The 25,864-nt window shown below is 38.0% G+C and overlaps 1 protein-coding gene across 8 annotated transcripts in view; it reads right to left on the bottom strand.

Annotated features, from left to right (window-relative positions):
• LOC106085365 (probable phospholipid-transporting ATPase IA) overlaps window positions 1-25,864 on the bottom strand; it is a 98,478-nt gene that overhangs the window by 61,785 nt on the left and 10,829 nt on the right. Inside the window, exon 1 of one of the 8 annotated variants that reach the window (XM_059364707.1) lies at window positions 16,317-16,333. The exons of the other annotated variants lie outside the window; for them this stretch is intronic. The gene's annotated coding sequence lies outside the window, so the exon portion shown is untranslated. Of the gene's footprint in view, window positions 1-16,316; window positions 16,334-25,864 lie in introns of those variants that run through there. 8 annotated transcript variants of the gene reach the window in all.

The raw sequence follows: 25,864 nt of genomic DNA, 5'->3' as shown, positions 1-25,864 counted from the left end.
CAATATATTTAATATCGTACGCTCAAAGAAAACAAGATTGCTGATAATAGCAAACACGGTCTGCTGACTGTGAGTAGTTAATTTTACTGCTATTACGGCAGTAGTTTTGCTGTAATAGCTAAATATTTGCAGTTTCAGCAGTCTGACTGCTGTAAAGTCCGTTGTTTGCCGAAAATGACTGCTGCTTAATTTATGATGGGGTTGTTGGAAGGAGAACAAAATAAAATAATATTAAAGAAAATATTTAAATTTTTTGAAAGAAAACAAAAATTGCCCGATCGCTACCAGAAAAAAAAAACCTTAAATATTAAAAAAAAAAATAATAATAATCACATGATCGGTCGCAAAGGACAAACATAAATAATAGCATAACATTCCACAGATCACGCGAGGTATGCGAAGCAAAACAACATTCAAGTGATGAAAAACAGAAATAAAATATGAGTTTCAAATAACAAACAACAACATCCAACAGAAGGGCATAGAAAGCAAGGGACAGAACGCAAAGAGAGATTTCATGACTAAGATGTTGGGAAGTAGGCCAATTGAAATATGTGTCTCAGTGGATGTTTGCAAATACCAATTTGCTCATGAACATTCCATTAAGGCACATGAGCAATTTACATTCTATAGTCTTGTTTCTAACTATCCAGTGAACCAAACGTTCAAAATTCGGTCAGAAGTCTGTACGAAAGTCGGAAAATTTGTCCGAGCTCGGATCCGAAGTCTGTCTGAAATCCGAACGAAAAATATATGGAGTGTTTGATACAACTTTAGAACGAAATGTCGGAGGGAAATATAATGTTTCTGACAGAATTCTAGACCAAAAATGTGTAAAATTCGGAAGGGAAATTCGAGTTGTCGTTGATACTTCTGACCGACTTCTGATGTTGAGTCTTAATGAATACGGATGTATTTTCCGGCTTGTCTTATCGATTTCTGATCGAAAGTATATTATAATTCCTTAAGAATTCTAATGTTTTTTCTGAGTCGTCATATCAATTTCCGATCGAATTCTGTAATAAACATTTTTAGATTCGGATGTACTTTCCGACTAGTCTTAGCGAATTCTAACCAATTCTGAAAGAATTCTTACAGTATTCGAATGTGTTTTCTGATGGTTCAAATTGCAAATTTGCTCTTGAACATTCCATTAAGAATCTCCTTTTTATAGCCGAGACCGAACGCGAGAAGTTTTAACATGGCATAGTTTCTCGCAAATGTCTCCAGCATGGAATAACCCCACCTGAAATTTTTTCTGATGCTCTCGCCAGAATTCAAACACAGGCACTCACCGTCATAGGCGAGCATGCTTACCTCTGTGCTACAGTAGCATCCAATGCACAAAAAAAGAGAAAAACTTTCGCAAAGAGAATTTCTTCCGAACTGTCAGGAAAAATTTGTACTGTTATAAAAAAATGTGCCCCAAAAAAGCAAGGACAAAATCAGACAGAGTTCAGATTTCGTTCCGAATTCCATCAGAACTGTCTGAACAAAAAATTCTAAGGGTTCAAACAAATAAATCTGTGAAAGAGCTAGGACAGAAAGACAAAAACATCCGACAAAGAGTTCAGACATCGTTTAGAATTTCTACCTAACTTTCTAAGGAAAAATTAAAAAAAAAAAAAACCATAAGGCAGGATGTTCAGAATTCTTTCGTTCGGAACAAAAATTGCAATAGACAAACAGTCGAGAAATCATCCAGAATCCTTTCCGATAAGTTGAAAGACACAACAAATGTACGACAAGACGATCAGATATCGTTTTGAATTCTTTAAGAACAATTGGAAAAAATTCGTAAAGACAAGCACCCCAGAAATCGTTCAGAATTCCAACTTTCGGAAGCTAATTTAACAAAATTCAAAAAACTTCTACGACAAGACGTTCAGAAATTGTTCAGAACTGTACAGCTACAATGTACAGGGGTGGGGAGTATTCATGTCTAGTCAGTCCGTTTCCAACATCAAGCAATATTGATCTACGACCCTATAAAGTGCATATATTCTTGATCTTTATTGCATATCGTCTTGATCTTTATTGGTCGAACGAATAAAGTTAGCCACCTAAAACTTTGCAAACATACTTATTATTGATATAGGACATTGGAAAAAAGGCAGTGTGGATTACAAATTGCCTAAAAAGTACTGTACCACTAACCCTAATAGAACCCATTGGAACTACAATATCCTACATAGACTTCTATACAGACGACCAGGTGGGCTTTGAGGTGTACTCTGAAGAGGGTAACCCTACCACTACAGTGTGTATCAAGCGGAGATCTTTGCAATTAAAGAAGTGGTGGAATGGCTAAGATGTAATGTTATAACGACAATTGGCATATATATCATGGTACAAATAAGAGGTAGCGTCATTAGCACAACATAAAAAGTCAACCCCAAACGAAACTACTTTAATTGGCAAATGCCGTAAATGTAAACGTCAAATTGGTTTTAGAAATAAAGGTTATTTACAAATTTATCTTCTTAAAATATGTTTTAAAGTTGTATATTGTTGCTAATGTGTGTAATATCAAATCAAATAAAACATCGCTTTAAGATCTTAGAAAAAAATCACATCTGTGTGAACAAGCATTTGACATTTAAATTTATTGCAAAATTAAAAAAAAAAATAAACAAGAGAGTACTAAATTCGGCCAGGCCGCATTTGTCAATGGATCATACTTTTCGTGGCTGTTAGAAGTCATAAGTCATTTCAAGTAAATCGAGTAAAAATTGAGCACTCAAGTGGATCAGAGTGTTAAATTGGGGATTGGTTTATATGGCAGCTGTATCAGGTTATAAACCGATTCAAACCATACTTGGCATAGTTGTTGGAAGTCATACCAAAACGATATGTGCAAAATTTTGCGGCCTCTAGAAGCTCAAGCAGTCTAATCGGGAGATCGGTTTATATGACAGCTATATCAGGTTATAAACCGATTTGTTAGAAGTGATACCAAAACACCACGTTCAAATTTTCAGCCCAATCAGAGAAAAATTACGCCCTCTATAGGATCAAGAAGTCAAGACCCAAGATCGGTTTACATGGCTGCTATATCAAAACATGGGCCCATTTACAATCCCAACCGACCTACACTAACAACAAGTATTTGTGCAAAATTTCAAGCGCCTAGCTTTACTCCTTCGAAAGTTAGCGTGCTTTTGACAGACAAACGGACAGACGGTGTTTTCGATGGTGGTTAAGAAAAGCAATAGAGTTGGATACCGTACTGTCCACAAGCAACACCATCATGGAGCTCCTGTCATATATGAGAGCTATATTGTTATATTATTAAGATGTGAGCGAGACTAGGAATTACCTTACACATTCCAGGGAAACTGGAATCTGTGAGTATGCCTCCAGCAACGAATGATAGATGGTCAAAAAGAGGGGCTGTGAGCATTCCAAAACTATGTGACCTAATCTAGACTTAATGAGGTCTATCGCTTTGCTGTCACTGGCTAGAACGGACGTCTAAGTCATTGTGTCCACCATGACAGGTCACTGTCTGATTGGAAAACATGCTGGCAGACTGAAGGTTGCATGTAACGATTTTTGCCAAAGCTTTGAGGACGTCGAGGAAGAAGAGACTATAAAACATCTGTTGAGCGTGTGTCGCGCACTGGCAGTCAGAAGGAGTTCCACTTTAGGTTCTCATTTCTGTGAGATCTTGTCTGATTTAGCGGATGTAAATATTCGAAAGTTGTTAGGCTTTTTAAAGCGATCTGGATAGTTCAACGGTAGGAACTAGAAGGCATCTTCCTTCTCCTGTTTCTGTGGTATCACAATGGACGAAAACGTTTAAGTGAGTAGACTGGCACTTATACCTAACCTAACGTACTCTTGAAACGCAAGTTGGAACATTTAACTTGAATAAAGTCAGCAATTGTATTTACCTCGACACCAGAATGAACGAAGCGAATGTTTTAAAATAAAAGAAGAATAATATTGGCTAACAGATGTTGCTTTCTTCATTCAGTTCAAGAAAGGACTGTTTCACTTGAACAACGTAGGACGATCAATTCTGAGTGGTACACCAGATTTTGCTTGCATAAAGGCTTCGGAGAAATTTGAAAAACGAACAATAGAAGTAAAATCATGACAATGCGCACTCTCACCCATTTGCTCAAACCAGAGCTTTTTTGACCAGGCGTAGCATTATTTCGCCCAAAACGATAAATGTCATATTTCCCAAACGACGACACAAAGCCCAACAAAGATTTTTTCAAATGTCAGAAAACCAAAACAAATGTCACCAAATCCGCAATTTTTATTTGGATATTGTGACTTTTTACATCCAATAACAACTGTATCACGGAGCCCAAATTTATTTATGATGTAGCACCCAAATCGAGAAAATGTCATAACATCCAAAAAATATCCATTGATATTTTCTTATATATAATTTTTGTTACCAAGTTCAATGCTTCGCCGTTACTGGAACTGTTCCTTCAACTTCAGAGCTTCCAAATTTAATAAGATTTAATTTTGGATGAAAATGCGCGGCAGGTGAAAGATTTTATCGCCTGCGAAGGACTTGTCACAGATTTTCCATACCGAACATATCTGGAATACGTATGGAGTATCGAGGTATCAAAAATGCCCACGTTCATTCTAAAAAGCATGCATTTCTGAGCCGGGGCCTTCTTATCGTATTTTCGCATCAGAATCAATTATGTAAGATATCGACACCTTAAGTATTTCCCTACAAATTTCAAATTTTTTGTTTCTTTTTAATGTACTCAAAGTAATTTTTTTTTTGGAAATTACAACAAATAAATTGTCATATGGCCCAAATAATATTGGGTTTAATGTGATTTATTCATTTGGGTTTTAGGCATTTGGCCGTATGACATCAATAATTTTTTTGGTTAGTTGGGTGATATGTCAAATCAATTTTCATCAAAGACCCAAACTTTGTATCAGAAAATGATATTATGCCCAAAAGGCGGTCATATCGCCAAGCATGTAAAAGATTTGGGCTATTTGACATTTGTCGTTTTGGGCGAAATAACGCTACGTCTTTTGACCCGCCAAAACGTCGAATTGATGGGTCATCCACCGTACAACCCTAACTTAGTACCTAATGACTTCTTTTTATTGCCGCATATTAAAAAAACATTTTTTTGTCGCCGAAAGATGCTGTTGAAGTGTTCAATAACCATTTTTTTGTGTCGGAGTGGAAAAAGTGCTTCGACAATTGGTTTTAACGCATGCTGTTGTGAATATATCATGCTGCAGAATACTTTGAAAACAATAAACCATTTTTGATGATTAATATTTGCATTTGGCTACGCTAACCATCAACAATTAAACAACTTGTAAAAAATCCATTGAGACAATCTATGTTAAGATGAAGCATTGCAAGTTTTGCTTATTGGCTGCCTTCCGAAGACTATGAAGCCCATAAATAGAGCGCACTACCACACGTATTGTATTACCAATATGGTTAGATTTTTACACTTTCAAAAGCAATATTACGAATGAGTTGAAAGTAAATTGAAAAAATAATTGTAATGCAATCATACAAATTTTTGCCTGCTTTGCCACGTTAAAGTAACACAAACAAAATAAGGGCTTGCAGGCATTGCTAAGTTCCGGAAGAATCATTATTCCATTTGAATATAGAACATACAATGTCGTTTAACATTTAATCGTATATGACCCCATGCCTATTTATGTGAAAGTATCCCAACGTATGTATTCAGACACGAACATAGATACCAAACATATTTTACCTTCCATGGCAAAATGAACAACGTACATTGGTGACAAAAATTATAGCAAATATTAAATTTTAAAAAAAGAGAACAAACTTTTTTTATTTTGCATTGAACACCAAACTTGTGAATAGAGTGAACCCACCAAAATTCCATTAGGTTTTCCGTGGAGCGATTTCTACACATACCTTATTGATCTAGATAAAATCTTATATTTAAGGTGAATCGAAAAGAAAACTCGAATAAACCACTAATTCGGCATTTTGGGCAACTTTGAAGTCAGTGGAAGCAGTTATATAATTGAACACAAGCTTTAGAGTGACATTTATTTAACATCATCAAACACTCACTGAAGCTAAATATCCAAGTTGTCATTGGAGAGAATGAATCTTAGTGGCAGGCTGTCCTTGTTTCGGATGGATTACTTGTATAATTTTGATCGCACGCTCACAGCCGTGTTTGCTCCGGACAAAATGAACTGGGGATTCATCTTCTTTCCAATGTGCGTTCAAACATTTGAAAGCTTTTGAGTAGTCATTCAAAATCTTCAGCGCGAAACAATTGACTACTGAACCAATGACCAGCCCATGAGTAAGGAATGAATGAACATATTTTACGTAACCTGTTCCGGATTTCAAACATCCGAATAAACGCAAGAAGAGCTAGCATAGCACGAGATTTCCAGCGTGCTTTGAAGATGTTTGGGATCTAGTTAAACATTACAACAATGAATTCACTCCTCTCAGTGAAGTGACTTTTAAGAAAAAAAGCTTAAAACAAGGAAGGCTGGGAAGGGAAGTCATAATACGGCAAGCTTGGGATCTGTAGATTGACAAGGGTGATCAATAAACCGGGTTTCGAATTATTAAAAAAAATTAAATATTTTTAAAAAATAGGGTAAAGTTTTGCTTTTTTTGAAATACAATAACTCGCTTCATCATATCGAGTATGCTAGGCACTCAGTATTTAAACGGGAGCCGGTGTCGTCCAGTTTGTCACTCTCCACTCGATTTCGCTGATTGTCCGCGACTGCAAGTAAAGCTAAAGTACCTACCGATTAAACCGATTATTTATTTTATAAATAAACCTATTTCAGTTTATGAGGCAACCGCTTCTGTTTTATTTCAGTACTATAAAGTGCAAAAAACGATTAATCTGATATTATAATCTGTTGTCGCATGATATCGATAACTATCCAGTACAACTTTTCACTAGAATTCTATCTACAATATCAGACTTGCAGTGGAAAGGACTAAAATAAAACACAATAAACTTTAGTTCAGGCGTCGAGGGGATAAAATCTTAATAAACTAGTTTTTTAATTCTCAAAGGAAAAATTTGATGAAATTTCTGAAAAGACGAAAGTTGAAATTTTGAATAAAATTTCTGTAAAAACAAAAATTCGTAAAATTTTCGTTTAAGACAATATTTTGAAAAAAAAATGACAAAAAAAATCACAAAAATTTTTTTTTAAAGGACTACAAAATTCATTTACATTTTTCTCAATCGAGTCAATATGGATAAAATTTTTTAAGAAAATTTTTGATAACAATATAAAAAAATTTATCAATCTTTTTGAAGATAAAATGTTGATGAGATTTCCCCAAGGCTAAAGTCTTGATACATTTACTATATTTTCTCTAAAGACTTACCTTTAGGTAAAAATTCGCATTTTACGTAATACATTGTCTTTGGAGAAAATTTACAAGATAGGAGATATGGATATTATCACAAAAATTTAACCTTAGCGCAAAAGGCTGGCATGTAGGGATAATGTGTAAGAGCTGACAAATGTGGTAACACCAAGTATGGAGGGGGTGGAATGGAGGATAGGTTAAGGTTGAACAGTGCCGGAGATATTACTCGGCCTTGGCGAACTCCTTGTTTCACTCTATGGTGTTTTGACTTCTTAACCCTAAATTCCACATATGACTGGCGACCACACAAATAATTCGCGACCCTGCGCTTCAGGCCTGACTGGAGGAACTTGTTGGCGATGTCCTCCAATATGTTAAATGCATTTGATAGATCCAGTGCCGCGAAGACAGTCCTATCACGTGGCCTGGGCTGATTGAAGCCACGGCGTGCGATGATGGCATGCAAAGCAGTTGTTGTGCTGTGCAGTTTTCGAAATCCATGTTGATACTAGGCGAATGGAAATGCTCCAACGAGGCTCGGGAGGAGTAGTGCCTCAGACGTATTGCTTACTGGTGAGAGAAGGGAGATCGGTCTGTACAACTCCCCCTTACTCGGGTCCTTTCCAGGCTGATACTAGGCGAATGGAAATTCTCCAACGAGGCTCGGGAGGAGAATACCCTCAAGCGCCTTGCTTACTGGCGAGACAAGGGAGATCGGTCTGTACAACTCCCCCTTACTCGGGTCCTTTACAGGCTTCAGTAGCGGGATCACTCTTCCAGGCATTGGGTACTATAAGAGTGTTCAAAATTTGGTTATAAGGTACGCCACTACAAGTGGATACAGATTCTTCAACATCAGTGTAGGAATTCCGTCGGAGCTTGTGCAACGGATGCCACCCGGTTCGGAAACCACGGATATGACGAATGGCTCTCATCCTAGCCTAGTCACTCTTGATATGCTCAATAAATTGACGGTTGAACAACCTGGCGCAGCTCTTCGGGTCAGTCGCAGTTACGTCGGCAAAAGTAACTGAGGTCTTGTCATCCCTTCTACGGGGGTTCGAGAGTTACTTAACAGTAGACCACAGCTTGCCTACACCTGTACCTAAGTTACATTTTGGAGTTATTGGGGTCCATGCAACGAATTTCATCCCGCTCGTCTGCGAACTTGAGATATTCGACTGGCTGGTATAAAGCATGCGGTTGTTGCGTTAATGATGTCTCGGAATTTCCTCTCGGAAATTAGTACCTTTGAGGGGAGTATCAGTTCAATGAATTGGCGATTGGTGTACTCTCTGAAGTCGAACCATCGGACTTCTTCCGATTGATAAACGTCCGGCGCTCATAGGTAATGAAGTCGGGTCGTCGGTCTATGGTGAGTATTATGGGAGGTGGTCTGATCCCAAAGAAATGACGGCTTGTTAGGAAACGTCACTCAGGAGATCAGGGGATGCAATGGAAATGTCTGGCGAGCTGCTGCATTGCTAAGTACTCAGCCGCATCTTAAGGATGGCTTGTTTGTTTATCACAACCGCATGGATGACTACACAATATTACATTCAGTGTAAGCCATTATTTGATAACAAGTACCCAGCAAAGAACTTGGTAAGAGAAGTTCAAGCCACTTAACCCTACTTGTGCACTTAATTCACTGGTGAAATTATAAGGCAATGCTTCACTTAAATGCGCTTCCACTATGCATGCAATTCAGTTTTTAGAAGATAAAAATTTAAGAACACTTGTTACTTGTTCTTCCATTCGTTATAGGTTGGAGAGGGAAGCACCCGCGCTAGTTCTAGCACTACATTCAATTTTTTGAATCTGAATAATCCTCGCGTTAGAAATGGTATATTCTTTCCTTACTAAAAGTAGCTCTGAATTCAGCGCAAGGAATGTTTGCGCTTGATGTTAAAGCTACAGTATGCACAGAATTTTAGTGCCATCAAATTTATGAAAATTTTTTGCTGGATAGATAGCAGAGAATCAGATGCAAGACTAGGAACTACCTTACAAATTCCTCTGGGGACATGTAAGCTGAGTCTGATTGCGGCCAACATTAAATCCCATCCAACCTTGATATGGCAACTTTGTATGTACAATAATTAGTGCCCTTGTCTTGCTAAGGTTGTAATAGATCCGTCGAATTTTAGAATTCAAATTTTACTTCTATTTATGGATGGAACTTTTCTTGAGAAATAGTAAATGTGTATTGTCATAAATAGTATAACGGTCTTATTCACAAAACTTCTTGAAGCCTTAAAAAAGGGTTATATGACAATTCTTAAAGGGAATATGTCAAATAAACCTATTTCGAATCTACATTAAGTTTTGTAAATAAGGACGTAAATGTACACAGGATATCAGCAATATAATAACGGCCATATTTACAAAACTTAATGAAGCCTTAAAATGAATTTATTTGTCAGTTCCGAGCACTTTTTTTTTTAAATATTTTTAACAAAAACAGTGAGTAGCATAAGGCTTCCCGACATCTGACCTAAATATGGGTCAGATCAGACTATATTTAGATGTAGCTGCCATATATACCGATCTGCCGATAAAGGGTCTGAAGCCCATAAAAGCTTTATTTATTACCCGATTTCGCTGAAATTGGGAACGGTGAGTAGTTTTAGGCCTCCCAATATAGAACCCAAATATGGTTGAGATCGGACTATATTTAGATATAGCCGTCATATAGACCGATCTGCCGATAAAGGAACGGAAGCCCATAAAAGCTTTTCGCTGAAATTTGAAACAGTGGGTTATTTAAAACCTCCCGACATCCTTCCCAAATATGGTTCGGATCGGACTATATATTGATATAGCTGCCATACAGACCGGTCTCCCGATAAAGAGTATGAAGCCCATAAAAGCTTTATTTTTATCTCATTTCGCTGAAATTTGAAACAATAAGTAGTTTTAGGCCACCCACCATCTGACCCAAGTATGGTAAAGATCGGACTGTATTTAGATATAGCTGTCATATAGACCGATATGCCGATTAATGGTCTGAAGCTCATAAAAGCTTTATTTATTACCCGATTTTGTTGAAGTTTGAAATACAAAATTCAACAGTGACTTATATTTATTAGTCCACTCAATGTCCGCGTTGAATTTGGGTGCATAAGTTATCCAATTTTTACTGGATTGTGACGAAATGGGGTTTTCATGTATACCTGAGGTGGTAGGTATCCAAAGCTCGGCCCGGTCGAACTTAATGCCTTTTTACTTGTTTTTTTTTTTTTTTTAATTCGATGACTTTTTTGTAAAATAATTATTGAGTTTCTTTAAAGACAAAACATCAAAAACGTTTTTTCTAAAAGCAAAACTTCGATAAATTTCTCAAAAAAAATTTCCCTGAAATGTTTACTCTTTTTTGTTTAATTTTGCTTTTTTTAAATCCAATATCAATCAATATGGAACCAATATTTCAATGGAATGCATTTTCAAGATATGATATATCCAAACAAAAAACAAAACATGATTTTTATGTCCGAAATATCGATAAAGAATTTAAATAGAAAATACAAAAAGACCTCGAGCTTGAATTTAAAAACAGCAAAATTGAATACAACAGTCTACTATAAAAATTACAACTTTTAAATTTTTATTCTAAAATATTTTTAGAGTTTAATTTTTTTGTTAAAACATTTTTTTACAGCTTTTTCCGGTGTCGAGAAAACTATCTTGACTCCGACAACCGGGCAAAATTGTTCGACTCCAACTCCGCAGCCCTGCCTTGCACAACAACATAAAAAATGTCCCATCACGTATATATGGGTGTCAATTATTTCTCCCACAATTCAATTTGATGTTATTGACCCCAACAAAATCAGGCGACAAATATTTATGTATACAAAATGTGTCACATTTGCATACAACGATTGTACTACGTATGCATGTGCGTTAATATTTCGTGACAACAAGTATTCCAATTGAATATTTCTTTCAGACCATGCAAGAAGAGAGAACACCCCAAATGACATTTAATTGCTGTACAAATACTATATCTTAAGCTTAAAGGGTATATGGTATGGAGGTACTGTGACATAGCACCAAATGAAAAAAAAAATCAATGAAACGTCACAGTGAGACTCGTTTTGTTTGAGTACTATATAATGCTGGTGTCCAAAGTTTTAGGGAAATAGCAACTATGTAGGTTTTCAAAATTTCACAAATATTTCCAATTAGTGTCACGATTTGACATATAGACAAAATATTTTACCAACTAGCGGCAACGTAAGTCAATTTATTATTCTTTACGGCTTTCGTATCGTGTGCTCAAATAAAACAGGCCCATAATCACCAAGAACCATCACCATTCTTTTCATCCTTTCAAAACAAAACAAACAAGAATCTGTTGAATTTAATGTCATCGTCGTAGCTTTTGAGGGTCCCAGCAGTACAAAGCACAACACATTTATACTGAAACCACCTACCACCCTACCAGGGAAGCCCAACAGGTGGTGGCAATGGGAGAAAACACAAAACAAACAATGAGAATTCAAACGGGGTCTCTGGTCTGGATGGATGGCATGTGCACAAGATGCGCAGTAGCGCAAAAACTGAAAAAAAAACACCACTGATTGCTGTCATAGGACAAATATCGTAATGATGATGACGACAAATGTCATGAGTATGATGATGGTGTGTTGCAAACGTGGAATGGTAACTTTCTCCTGTGGCAGTGAATACAGAAGATGCATAATATCCGAATGTGTGTGCGACGAGGTTACTCGAACGTCCTTAAGGTGTCCACACGGAAATGGCACTGTGACATACTAAAATATGAAACCCAAAAACAAAATGAATTGTGAAACGTAAAAAGTGGAATGAGATGAGATAGAGAATACTGCAATAGCAAAAATAAGATGTTTCTTAAAAATACTAAATAATGATGTAGTTCCCCCTGCCTTGTGATATCATATTTGCCATCGCCACCACATATCTCGCCTCTCCGCACCGTAATACAAAAAAATAAGAACGTAATTATTGTTATTCTATTGCACGGACGATCTAAAAACGTCTGGATGTGACAATGTTTGATGAAAAAGAATGCAAAACAACCTATAGAATACAGCAACGAGTCACAGACTATGATAATGACAGCATGAGTGCTATGGAATTGTCATCGAAAGTATTATAGCTGGGCCAGTGTTGAGATCATAACTTAATCCAAGAAATTACTAAAATATCTATGTGTGTTTTTGGCTTAAAGATAAGACAGAAGGATGGACGGACATGGCTAGATCGACTCAGAATGTCGAGACGATACAGAATATATATAATTTATCGGGTCGCAGATCAATATTTCGAACTATTACAAATGGAATGACTAGATTAGTATCCACAAACTAATAAAACTAAAATAGAATAAAATAAAATAAAGCAAAACCACCATGGATTGAGCTAAAAGTCTACGCAAAGGATTTGGTCCGTACGTGACATGATTGTTGGAAGTCGTAACAGAACACTATGTATAAAATTTCAGCCATATCGGATAAAAACTGAGGCTTCCAGTGGCTTGAGGTGTCAAATAAGGAGATCGGTTTTTATAAAAGCTATATCAGGTTATTCACCGATTTGGACCATACTTGTCAAGTTTACGCAAAGGATTTGGTCCGTACGTGACACGATTGTTGGAAGTCGTAACATAACACTATGTATAAAAGTTCAGCCATATCGGAAAAAAACTGAGGCTTTCAGTGGCTTGAGATGTTAAATCAGGATATCGTGATTTCCATAGACGGATGGACATGGCTATATCGACTTTGAATATCAAGACGCAAGAATATATTTACTTTATGGGGTCGCAGATCAAAATTTCGAGGTGTTTCAAACGGAATGACTAAGTTAGTATTCCTCTCATCCTATGGTGGTGGATATAAAAACAGAATAAAATAAAATGGGAGAGTAAAATACTATAAGCGAAATTCCAGGAAATGGGATGGCACCACGGAGGTTGGGCCCATTATAAGTTATGTGTGTCTGGTATGGCATCAGGCTCTGGCCATCTGTGCCCTCTGACCCAATCCAAAATGTAACGACTACCGTGGCAAAAATAAGACCCCCGAGAGTGGCGCTAATTTCAATTCTCGATCTTATTTTTTGGCACCTTAATGTGGTGCGTGCCACAACAAAGTTCGCCCTCAGAATGAGGAAGTCGGGAACCTGGTGTTATTCAAATAACAAGCGATGTGGTGTGGCCGATGGCTATACACGGCGTTGCGGATTATGTACCAGGGGATCCTTCCTTGTTGTCGGGTTGAACGTGGTATTCCCAATAGGTATCTCTGGTCTGGGGTACCCCGCCATTCCCAAGACCTTCTGTATACAAGGATGGGTCTAAATTAAATTGGGCGCCGGAGAAAAATTCTTCAGATTAGTCAAATATTTGACCCACCGTGTTTTTTAATTTTTACCCAAAATATATCAAATTTGCAGATTCTTGGTTTTGTATTAAGATTTTTTTTTTGCGTTTACTTTTTATTTGTCCTACAATACATTCGATTGCATGTAAAATTCGTGTTTCCTTGTTTGATTTTTCAAAAAAATTGTAACATCAAAATTGTAAACAAATGTAGGGAAATTAAAAAGCATATTTTCGATCTAATGGTTAACGCTGTTTGATTTGTTTTTGAACAAAAAAAAAATGTGTTAAATAAATGTTTCTAATTTGAATATAAAACCCAGAATTTGCGAATTTGACATATTTTGGGCAAAAATGATAAAACAAGTTATGTCAAATATTTCACTAATCTGAACGTACCTCTAGATTTAGGTTAGGTTAGGTTGAAAAGAAGGTGCAGATTTTAATTCGCCCCATGCCACTATGGATATACACCTAAGCCAGTAATCGGCTTGTTGTGCCCTCTAAAAACGTTAAAGTAACCTCTAAAAAGAAAATTTTAAGTTAAGAATTCCGTGCTAATTACCAAATCCTTAATTGTTTTCAATACCACTCCCCTAAGTTGTTCATGTCTGGTATTGTGTCTCCACCTAAGTGCCGTAATCTGTTAGACGCGAAAGCCGGGCAATGACAAAGGAAATGCTTCAACGTCGCATCATCTTCCCTGCATATTTTCACTTGCCGCACCGATTTTACATCAGGGAGCTCGAAGTCCTATGTGTTCCGCCATGATACCAATAGCTATACTGACCTCCTTCCAACTTCCTTTCAGTAATAGCCTCGTCTTCTCACGATCTGGATCCCCCTATAGGATTTTCGCCATCCCACTGATCGTTTCGCTGTTCCACAATGTTGTATGTGCATTCGTCGCCCACTCCCTTAACTCGAACTGCGTCGACCCGAAAGGCTTCTGGTTAACCAAGTTCATTGATAGCAGTCCTCTTGCCTTCACCGCCAAATCGTCTGCCCTTTCATTTCCCCTTACCTCAAGATTTGGGGAGTCATAAAAGATGGGTAAGCCGCGTTCAGCAAAGGTTTTCATGATCCTAAAGCCACTGGAGTTGTCTCAAAACAGGAGCGGCTAACCCACCACTGAAAAGTCAAGCGGCGTTGCAATAAGAGTACGACACTGGTCAGGATATACAAAGGTTTTCTTTGAGCCATAGACAAGGCTTTCATATGGTGCTTGATTCCGCATCGCTAAACGCGCTACCGTTTTAGTGTTGGCTTATTGATAGGGTCGACTCTTTCTATTAACCGCGCGAATGAGATGCGGAATGTGGCAGAGTGATTTATCGAACCGTACGACAGTCTCGTAGAACCCATGATATGGCGAATACATTTGCAAAAAATTATTTGTCAAGTATTTAGATATGGAACATGGTGGCGTATACCGTATAATGTATATGGACATAATGATGAAATGGTAGCCATACGCACCCATGTCCAATACAAATATAAATACATATGTGTATGATAAGAACTGTATAAGAGATTCTAACCAAACCATGTGCGATAACCGTGCGAAAGAGGCGACGCCTGACATCGTGGTTTACAGGATGTCCAAAAAGATGTCATAAAGTTTGTAACACCTATGATATGGCGAATTATTTTCCAAACAATTATTTGCAAAGTATTTTCATATGGTGAATTACCAAGGGACATAATTATCAAATATTTACCTAGTAGGCATGTACAATAAATTAAAAAAAACGAAATTATTTTAAATGGTTGGTGGTAAGTCAGAGATGCTCGTCAAATCATGGGTTTTACAAATGTATGACATATCTTTTTTCAATGGACCATAACCGCTGACATACCATGCTTATGTAACATATATACGATAGGAAGAACCCATGGCTTGTCTTGATAATGTAATTCTATTTTAAAGTAAAATTTTGACAAAGTCCAATATATAGGTTTTATTTATTGTTTAAATATGCAGCAGGCACAATATAACTATTTTGCACATTTATATAAAAAAAAACACAAATAAAATGCTTTTTATTGTCCAAAAATAGGATTATAGGACTATATTATTGTAAAATAATAATATAGCGTAGGGCTGTCGTCGGATTTGGTAATAACGCGTTTAACCATTCTGTTGAATAGTGATTTGTTCAAGTTATGTAAAAATCTTGAATGTTAATCGACTTTAATTCCCGTACAATTTTACAATTACTCTTATAATTTTAAAATACAGTGGTCCAAATGCATGTGCCTGATGCTGTAGTATAGTGGCAAAGAAAAATAATAAACCGTATGGCTAAAAGTACCACGCAAAAAAAAAACAAAATAAAATAAAAACTTTCTCGCCTCCATCGTATTGCCAAGATATTGTGTATATGAATAGAAAATATATGGGCAAAAACACATCCAATAACGACAGACTACGACGGTGCTATCTATGTGGCTGCTCTGTCTTGCCGCTAAAGATGATGATGTGATGGTTGTTATGGCGGAGGAGTATTAGATTTGAATTGGACAGTCACGTGTATATATACATTCCAAAATGCAAAAATATGTTTGTCATAAAAACAAGGTTATTACTTTTTTTATAGACGGTCATCTTAACATTACATACACACATCGTATATATAGCCTTTTTATTCGATTTTTTGTCAAATGATTCACAAGATATTGTTTTGTATTTACATAGGTACTGTAATGGACCACTTCGGACTGTCCAATAATATGGTCTCAAATTACTATAGAGCAAAGGAACGAGTGGGAGCCATTGACTGGGCTAGCTATCAGCCGGTTTGGGGAGGTTCTTGTTCACTCCACTCCATTAAACTTGGTCCACACAAGAAATAAATTTGTTTTTTAGACTCCCTACAAATATGAATACAAAATTCAAACTATGGGCTGACCACGACAACAATAGATGACATTAATACCCCACACTGGGTCAACATTTCGGAAATAAATAAAAACGTCTATCAAAACACGTCATTGGGTCTCCAGATGGATTGGAGCCCGGTGCTCTATACCCACCCTACCTATGATTTTAACCCTGCACCAAATATTGGCTAAAATCCCTAACGATCATCTAAGTCATTTTTTTATTACACCTTGTAAGAAGAGAAAAAAATTTAGCCTTTCATTGTGGATTCAATATTTATTTTAACCAAAAAAAAAAAACATTTAATATAAATTTACTACAACTAAGAAAATTTAAGTGGCGGTATATAAAAAATTCATTTTCTTAATATAGCGAAAAAACTTATTCTGAACACCATAACTATTATTTAAAAAAAACAATCTTGACAAATATTAATTGCAAGGGAAATGATCATTAAAAAAAATTTTGCTGGGCATAAGAAAAAAAAAAAAACTGCGAACACACTTTGTTCACCGAGCCTAGCTTAACAAACAGCCAGATGTTGGTACAACCAAAGAACAAAATAATAAAAAAAACAATAAATCTATGACGTCACTACATGACTTGTTAAGTTCGCTTTTGGTTCTTAGACGCGACATCAAAACAACAAAGCACAATGTAATAAATGATAGAGACAATTTTACTCACCAAACAAATACACCGCTGGATGAGGCCTCTTCCATTGTTGCTGTGGTTGGTTGCTAGGCTATGATAAAAGATCAATTCGTACTTAGGCTTGATTGCTTAATGATGTTTGTCAGCGATAGGTAATTATCCTCTTGGTTGTAACAAAATTTGTGACTGCAATTAATTAAATATGGGTGACTCCATACCTTTTCAAAAAAAAAAAACTTATATGATAATTTTGGGCAATATAATTATACTCCCTGAGTAAAAATAAAAAAATTCTTCAATAAATTCTTATTTTTTTCGGTGATACTGGTGGGGAATGATACTGGTCTTCATACTCTCATACTAGTTGGTTTCTTAGAATGGTGTGGTGCTTTAAATCCAAATAGCTTGGTGATTTTAAACCAAACTAGAGAACGGCATGGAAGGAAGTTTATATACTTAGGCCATCGATTCCCCTTCCGATGAACCTATCCACGGAGGGGGGATTTTGCCTTTTAATCAATTCACGGCAGTTCAAAGGCCGAGAGTGGAGTTTTCCTTTACTGGGTTAATTCTCTATTCAAAGGTAATTTTGGTTGGATTGGAAGGCAAATTTTGGGCTATGGCAGCAGCCTGCAATAAAAATCTTCGGGGATTTTGGATCGGTAACTTGGGGGGAGTGGTGACTCCGTTGGAGCCTCCGACTCGTTCAAATGAGGTTATGGTACCTCTTTCATCACGTTTTTCGTTCCTTATTGTGTATAATCGGTTGATTTCACGGAATTCAATACTTGGATACCGTTCCAGAAATATAAGAACCACGTGTGGAAAAAAAGCACTTTCTGGCAATATAAATTTTCACTAAATTTTTAACAATTCCACATGAAAACGGATATATTTACCTCAAAAATCCTTAAATCCACAAAGAAGTAATTTAATTTAAGTATCATAAAAGTGATAATTGTAATATTTAAGAACAAAACTATCGAACTTTGAAAATTTTAATGATTCACCATAGGCTTAATTCTTTCACTTCCTTGCTGGTTAATAGATCAACGAAAAAGAATGATAGTGGAGATCAAATTGTCTAAGCAAACCTCTTGAAGGGGTATGGTGAAGCAGGAGAGAAAACGTAGCAGAAAATAACCATAGCCATACAAGTTGATTATCGATTTGACTCCCTTTTCATGGCTCTCAGTAGCAGTCATGAAATGTACTGTACCAAATAATTCAAAATGAATCGTTACGTTTGAAAACGCATATTACAAACCACATAATACTTGCATAGTATGTAAAAGTATTAGGGGGAGCATATCAGTTCAAGGACGTATGTCCTTGGCATGGTAGGTACCATTATTCTTACTATCGACATCTTGAAGTATATAATAATGACTTCCTATTTTCTCCTTAACCTCGGCCTTAATAAAAAGGGGTGCTAATTTCGAGTTAAATCTCTTCTCCTGACAACTCTGTGCAAAGTTCCTGCGGAACACAATTTGTCCTACTTTATAAACAATGGGCCTAGTCCTCAAGTTATATTGTTGACGATTTGTCTCGTAGGCAGCCGACAAGTGGTCTTTCAGAGTCTTCCTTAAGGTCTGTAGTTCGTCATCCCTATGCAACTGAGCGCCTGGCTCATTCAAAGCCTCTAAATTCCTAAGAAGTTTGTAAGAACTGCCATGGGTCACCATATCCAAACCGAAAACGGCGCGGTATGGGGAGCATTTAATCGCCTGGTGATATGTGTTGCGCAAGGCACAACTTATAGCACTAAGATGTTGGTTCCACTTGGTATGGTCGCCCTTGAGGTATGTTCGAATTCCCGCTATAATAGAACGGTTGACCCTCTCCGAGGCATTTGCCTGTGGAGAGTATAAGGCGGTATAGGTATGCGAAATGCCAAGGGATGTCAGGAAGGCGTTGAAATCATGGGCTTTGAATTGGGAACCATTGTCGCTCACAATAGATTCCGGTACTCCATAGATATGGAAGATATCAGAAGTCAAATAGTCAATAATGGCAGCGGACGTAAATTTCCTTAGTGGGCATAGCCAGTGGAACTTGGTCAAATGGTCCAATACTATCAACAAGCCAATGTAGCCCTGCTTGGTACGAGGATATGGTCCTAATAGATCTATATACATCCTCTGAAAAGGGCGAGATATTTCCACCTGCCGACCCATGTCCGGCTTCATTATAAAATTCGGTGCCTTACAAGTCTTGCAATTCTCACAAGACCGAATGTAACTGCGAACGTCCGAAACTAACCCAGGCCAGTAAAAATTCCTACGAATCAATTCCACCGTCTTTGCAGTGCCACAATGAGCAGAAACCGGCGAGTCATGAGCGCGAATCACCACACTCTGCCTTAATTTCTCCGGAACCCAAAGCTTCCAACAAGTGGCTTCCTGCTCAGGATCTCCGTCATAGTGGTCAGTTCGGATATAGACAAATCGGTCTACGATTTTCAAATCAGGGTATTGTGCAATATCAGAATTGATCCTATCCCTCAATCGACAATAATCCTCATCGTCAAAATGGGGTGAATCCAAATCTATCTCAGGCTGAAGGCACTCGATTCCGGTTACTTCCCCAAAGGGAATTCTCGAGAGTGCGTCAGGCACCACATTCTCTTTACCCTTTCGATGGCGAATGGTAAATTTGAAGCCTTGCAGCTTGAATACCCACCTGGCCAAGCGTCCAGTTAAATCCGGTTGCCTCATTAACCACAACAATGAGGAGTGGTCGGTGACTACCTCGAATTCTTGCAACTCGAGATAGCAACGAAACTTCTTTATCGCCTCGACCGCCGCTAAGCATTCGCGCTCGGTCACACTATAGTTCCGCTGTGCTGTACTCAGTTTACGTGACATGAATGCAATTGGCTTCTCATTTCCTTCCTCATCTAATTGTACCAGGACTGCTCCTATGCCAAAGTCGCTGGCATCGCAGTGTAAATAAAATTTTTTGGAAAAATCTGGATTAGAGAGTACCGGAGCAGAAGTCAAGACCTTTTTAAGACCGTCAAATGCCGTCTGCGCCTCGGATGTCCAACAAAACTTCCTCTTGGTAGATAATACCTCTGTAATGGGAAATACGATCGATGAAAAATTAGCCACAAATCTTCGATACCATCCTGCAAGGCCAAGGAAGCCTCGGACCTGCTTAATATTCCTGGGTATAGGCCAAGACAAGATGGAATCGATTTTTTGTGGGTCGGTCTTAATGCCACCATCCCCGATAATATACCCCAAGTAATTCACTTCGGTGACACAGAAATGCGATTTGGCAATGTTCAATGTCAGATTTGCCTTACGAAATTGATTGGCAAGTCTCACTAGTACGGCGAGATGCGAAGAAAAATCCTCCGATACGACTACCAAGTCATCCAAATAGCCGAAAACACAATTTCGCAAATCCGGAGGAATAATCTCATCGACCAAACGACACATTGTAGCAGGAGCGTTGCAGAGGCCAAAAGGCATGACAACGAATTGATAGAGAGGCCTGCCGGGAATTGTAAAGGCTGTTAAGGCTTTAGACGCCTCAGTAAGGCCAATCTGCCAATAGGCATCTTTCAGGTCAAGCTTCGAAATGATGTTAGCCTTAGGGAGTCGAGCGAAAATTCCCTCGATACTCGGCAAAGGGTAAGCATCTTTTCGAGTGACCTGATTGAGCCTCCGAGCATCGAGACACAATCGCACTTTATTAGGCTTTAAGACGAGCCGCATCGGCGAACTCCAGGCCGAAGTGGAAGGCTCTATCACCCCCAGCGACAACATGCGGTCTACCTCCTGGTACATCAATTGTTCCACGGCGGGTGACACAGGGTAGTACCGTTGCTTTACGGGGGGAGCCCCATCCACCTCAATGTGGTGTCGAATCAAGGGTGTTCGGCCCAAGCCCTGCCCGTCACAATTTGGAAACAAATCAACAACAGCAGTAAGTTGTTGACGCTGTCGTAAAGTGAGAGGGTATGCCTGTGCACCACCTAATTTGGAATCAGACGTATCAGCAGCCGCCAACATCTCTGAGACAATTTTGGACGAGTCCTCACCAATAGAGGAAAAACCAATATCTCCGAATAAATCTGGTGCTAAATCGAAGGACCTCCAGAAATCCAATCCCAAGATAAGTCTCTGTGATATCGCCGGCACAATTAGTAGTCTCATCCTGTGGACAGTATTCTTAAATTCAACGTCGACCTCCAGATAACCTGACACATTCAGTCTACTACCATCCGCAGTTCTAACGCAAGTCCGTAAAGGGAAAAATTCCTTAAAAGTACTAAAATTGGTCTGGGCTAGTTCTGCACCGATACATGACACATTCGCCCCAGTATCGAGCAAACCTAATTCCGAAAATGTCAAAAATTTCACCGAGGCATAATAACGTTTGTCCAACGTATTATTGACAATAGCAGATATGCAAAACTTCGAAACGAACCGCCTCTGTTGGTAATAACGACGTAGTCGTAAAGTAGAACGTTTTGGTCTCCGAATCAAGACAGAGTCTACAAATATCTCATTCCTTTTAGACAAATATCTCTCCCATCTCTTATGATAAGGTAAAATCGGGTATAATATGGGTTCAGGACAATTATCAATACGTCTGTCCGTGCCTGGTCTAGTCAAAATCCGTATAGTCTTTCCAGTTTCCATCTCGGGAATATGTAAGTCAGAGTCAGAAGAAACTGGCAATAGGACGGTAGTCCGATCCTGCTCTGAACTGTTGGCGCTATTTAGTTTTTTGACCGGGAAATCCTCTTTAAGGCGCATTTTTGGCATTGAGGCTTATAGGTATTTTTAGCCCCACAGCCATAGCAGAAAATGTTCCTTTCCTCCTCACAATCTTCCCAAAAATGTCCTATGCCATCACAATTCCAACACCTGACCGGGCGGGAAGATGACTGAATAGCATCGACGGATAAAGCTGGTGGAACTGCCTCATTCTCAAACTCATCCTCAGCAGAAAAATCCACTTCTGCTATCTGACGACGACTAAATGGAATTTTCGAAGGCACATTCCTTTTAAAGTAGTCCTCGCCTAAAAGCGACTCCCTCATCTGCACTAGCTTGCGCAAATGTGCAATAGAAAAAACGGGGACATACAGTAACTCATGTCGAATCTCCGGACGTAAGTTGCGTGTTAAAACCTCAATCAACTCCTGTTCCGGCATTGGAGAATCGAGCCTATCTAACATCGACGAGATCGCCTCGTAAAAAGTTTCAAAACTTTCATTAGGCTTCATTTTCCTAGCGCGTATCTCCTCTTTGATATCAAATGATGATCGAAATTCCTTATATTGGTACTTCAACGCCGCACAAAACGACCCCCATTCGATTTGGTCTACTTGTTTATGGTAGCGCCAATACCAATCCTGCGCCTTACCAGTCAATAGCAATGGTAAATTTTTACAAAGCTGTGTAAAATCATTATTCAAATTCTCCCTGGTCAGTGTCCGGACCCTGTATAAGAATTCGTCCACACTTATTCCCGCGGAAGAGCCATCGAATCGTATGTGCCAATCCCGAATGATTGAAGTAACCTTGTCAGGTCTGATCTGCTGTGTATCCAGTGAAAAAGGTGATCTACTTCCCCGAGAAGGCGCATCCCTCAATACCTCAACCTGTGGCCGACCATCAAATGCCGGTTGTGAAGGAATATTAGCAGTATTCGGATTTGAACACGAAGGTCTATCAATAGTGCCTGTCTGAACTTGTGAACCCATATGATTCATGTGTAAAGAAGCACTCGTATTAGGTTCCACTGCCGAAGCAGAAGGTGCAAGGTCCAAATTCCTAAGAATTCTAGTCATTGTGTGTTCAATGATTGTCACTAACTGAGAATAATCAATTGCTGGCTGAATAGCACATTGCCTGGCATCTCGACTAGCATCACGATTACCGTTCGCATAAGGTGACTTTGGCAGATTTAGTCTTGGATCATCATCCAACGGAAGCCCCATATCTATCACATCATCGTAAGACCGATCCTTGAATAAATTCCTAATTGTACTCCTCGTATTGTGCTGTTTTGGCTTCGCCCCTCGACCTCGCCCCCTATAATTCCTACCTTTCTCCGGTAGAAGAATTTTCTTAAGCTCGGTAAGCGAACAAGGCCTTTTGCACGTCGGACAATCCGCGGAGTTAGACAAATGAGACTCAATACAATTGCCATGAAAAGTATGTTTACATTCAGAAATGAATAAAGCGTCATGTTCGGGCAATATAGGCTCATCACAAATTATACAAATATTCTCCGATATAGAATCAGAAGCATCAGCTGCAGCCGCAGCGCCTAAAGGTTGCTGTGGTGTTCTCTCCATGATTATTCTAAAAAATGTATAGCTCTATTTCCTGAAACAATTTCTCGTTTAACGACTTTCGTATTCTCATGGAAATAATTTCTTACAATTTACGGTGTAATTAAAAAAATGACTTAAATTTTACATATTTTGATTGACGATACAAAACCGGGCTATGGAATGGCAATCTAAGATAAAATGTTTCAAAACAAACCAACCTCTATTTTCTTTTCTTGGTACTACCCTACGTGGACAAGATGTGCCACCAGCAACTATCTTGTTAATCCTACAATATGGTAGGAGGAAGGAAAACTAGCTTCGAAAAACTTATATCCGTAAATTCCAATGGTCAATGAAATCTAAAAGGATCTAGCAATCCCAGAGGATTATATGTAGAAGAAACTCAAAATTAATTTAGTTGATGTGTTCGAGATATTGACTCAAACAATCAAAATTCCAAACGCTTTGAATTTTATCTACACAAAAATTACTTAGAAATCGCTAAAACTTCCTCTTCCATTGTTTGGTAAGAAGACTATAACTTATTTTGGATGATAATGCAAGGGAAAGAAGATACAAACGTTTACAAATCTACATCTACTATGCCCCACGTTGGGCGCCAATTTCTGTAATGGACCACTTCGGACTGTCCAATAATATGGTCTCAAATTACTATAGAGCAAAGGAACGAGTGGGAGCCATTGACTGGGCTAGCTATCAGCCGGTTTGGGGAGGTTCTTGTTCACTCCACTCCATTAAACTTGGTCCACACAAGAAATAAATTTGTTTTTTAGACTCCCTACAAATATGAATACAAAATTCAAACTATGGGCTGACCACGACAACAATAGATGACATTAATACCCCACACTGGGTCAACATTTCGGAAATAAATAAAAACGTCTATCAAAACACGTCATTGGGTCTCCAGATGGATTGGAGCCCGGTGCTCTATACCCACCCTACCTATGATTTTAACCCTGCACCAAATATTGGCTAAAATCCCTAACGATCATCTAAGTCATTTTTTTATTACACCTTGTAAGAAGAGAAAAAAATTTAGCCTTTCATTGTGGATTCAATATTTATTTTAACCAAAAAAAAAAAACATTTAATATAAATTTACTACAACTAAGAAAATTTAAGTGGCGGTATATAAAAAATTCATTTTCTTAATATAGCGAAAAAACTTATTCTGAACACCATAACTATTATTTAAAAAAAACAATCTTGACAAATATTAATTGCAAGGGAAATGATCATTAAAAAAAATTTTGCTGGGCATAAGAAAAAAAAAAAAACTGCGAACACACTTTGTTCACCGAGCCTAGCTTAACAAACAGCCAGATGTTGGTACAACCAAAGAACAAAATAATAAAAAAAACAATAAATCTATGACGTCACTACATGACTTGTTAAGTTCGCTTTTGGTTCTTAGACGCGACATCAAAACAACAAAGCACAATGTAATAAATGATAGAGACAATTTTACTCACCAAACAAATACACCGCTGGATGAGGCCTCTTCCATTGTTGCTGTGGTTGGTTGCTAGGCTATGATAAAAGATCAATTCGTACTTAGGCTTGATTGCTTAATGATGTTTGTCAGCGATAGGTAATTATCCTCTTGGTTGTAACAAAATTTGTGACTGCAATTAATTAAATATGGGTGACTCCATACCTTTTCAAAAAAAAAAAACTTATATGATAATTTTGGGCAATATAATTATACTCCCTGAGTAAAAATAAAAAAATTCTTCAATAAATTCTTATTTTTTTCGGTGATACTGGTGGGGAATGATACTGGTCTTCATACTCTCATACTAGTTGGTTTCTTAGAATGGTGTGGTGCTTTAAATCCAAATAGCTTGGTGATTTTAAACCAAACTAGAGAACGGCATGGAAGGAAGTTTATATACTTAGGCCATCGATTCCCCTTCCGATGAACCTATCCACGGAGGGGGGATTTTGCCTTTTAATCAATTCACGGCAGTTCAAAGGCCGAGAGTGGAGTTTTCCTTTACTGGGTTAATTCTCTATTCAAAGGTAATTTTGGTTGGATTGGAAGGCAAATTTTGGGCTATGGCAGCAGCCTGCAATAAAAATCTTCGGGGATTTTGGATCGGTAACTTGGGGGGAGTGGTGACTCCGTTGGAGCCTCCGACTCGTTCAAATGAGGTTATGGTACCTCTTTCATCACGTTTTTCGTTCCTTATTGTGTATAATCGGTTGATTTCACGGAATTCAATACTTGGATACCGTTCCAGAAATATAAGAACCACGTGTGGAAAAAAA

The sequence above is a fragment of the Stomoxys calcitrans genome, chromosome 3 (assembly GCF_963082655.1).
Source record: "Stomoxys calcitrans chromosome 3, idStoCalc2.1, whole genome shotgun sequence".
Classification (NCBI taxonomy): domain Eukaryota; kingdom Metazoa; phylum Arthropoda; class Insecta; order Diptera; family Muscidae; genus Stomoxys; species Stomoxys calcitrans.
The sequence above is the reverse complement of the archived record's forward strand: the minus strand, read 5'-3'. Positions and strand labels throughout refer to the sequence as shown.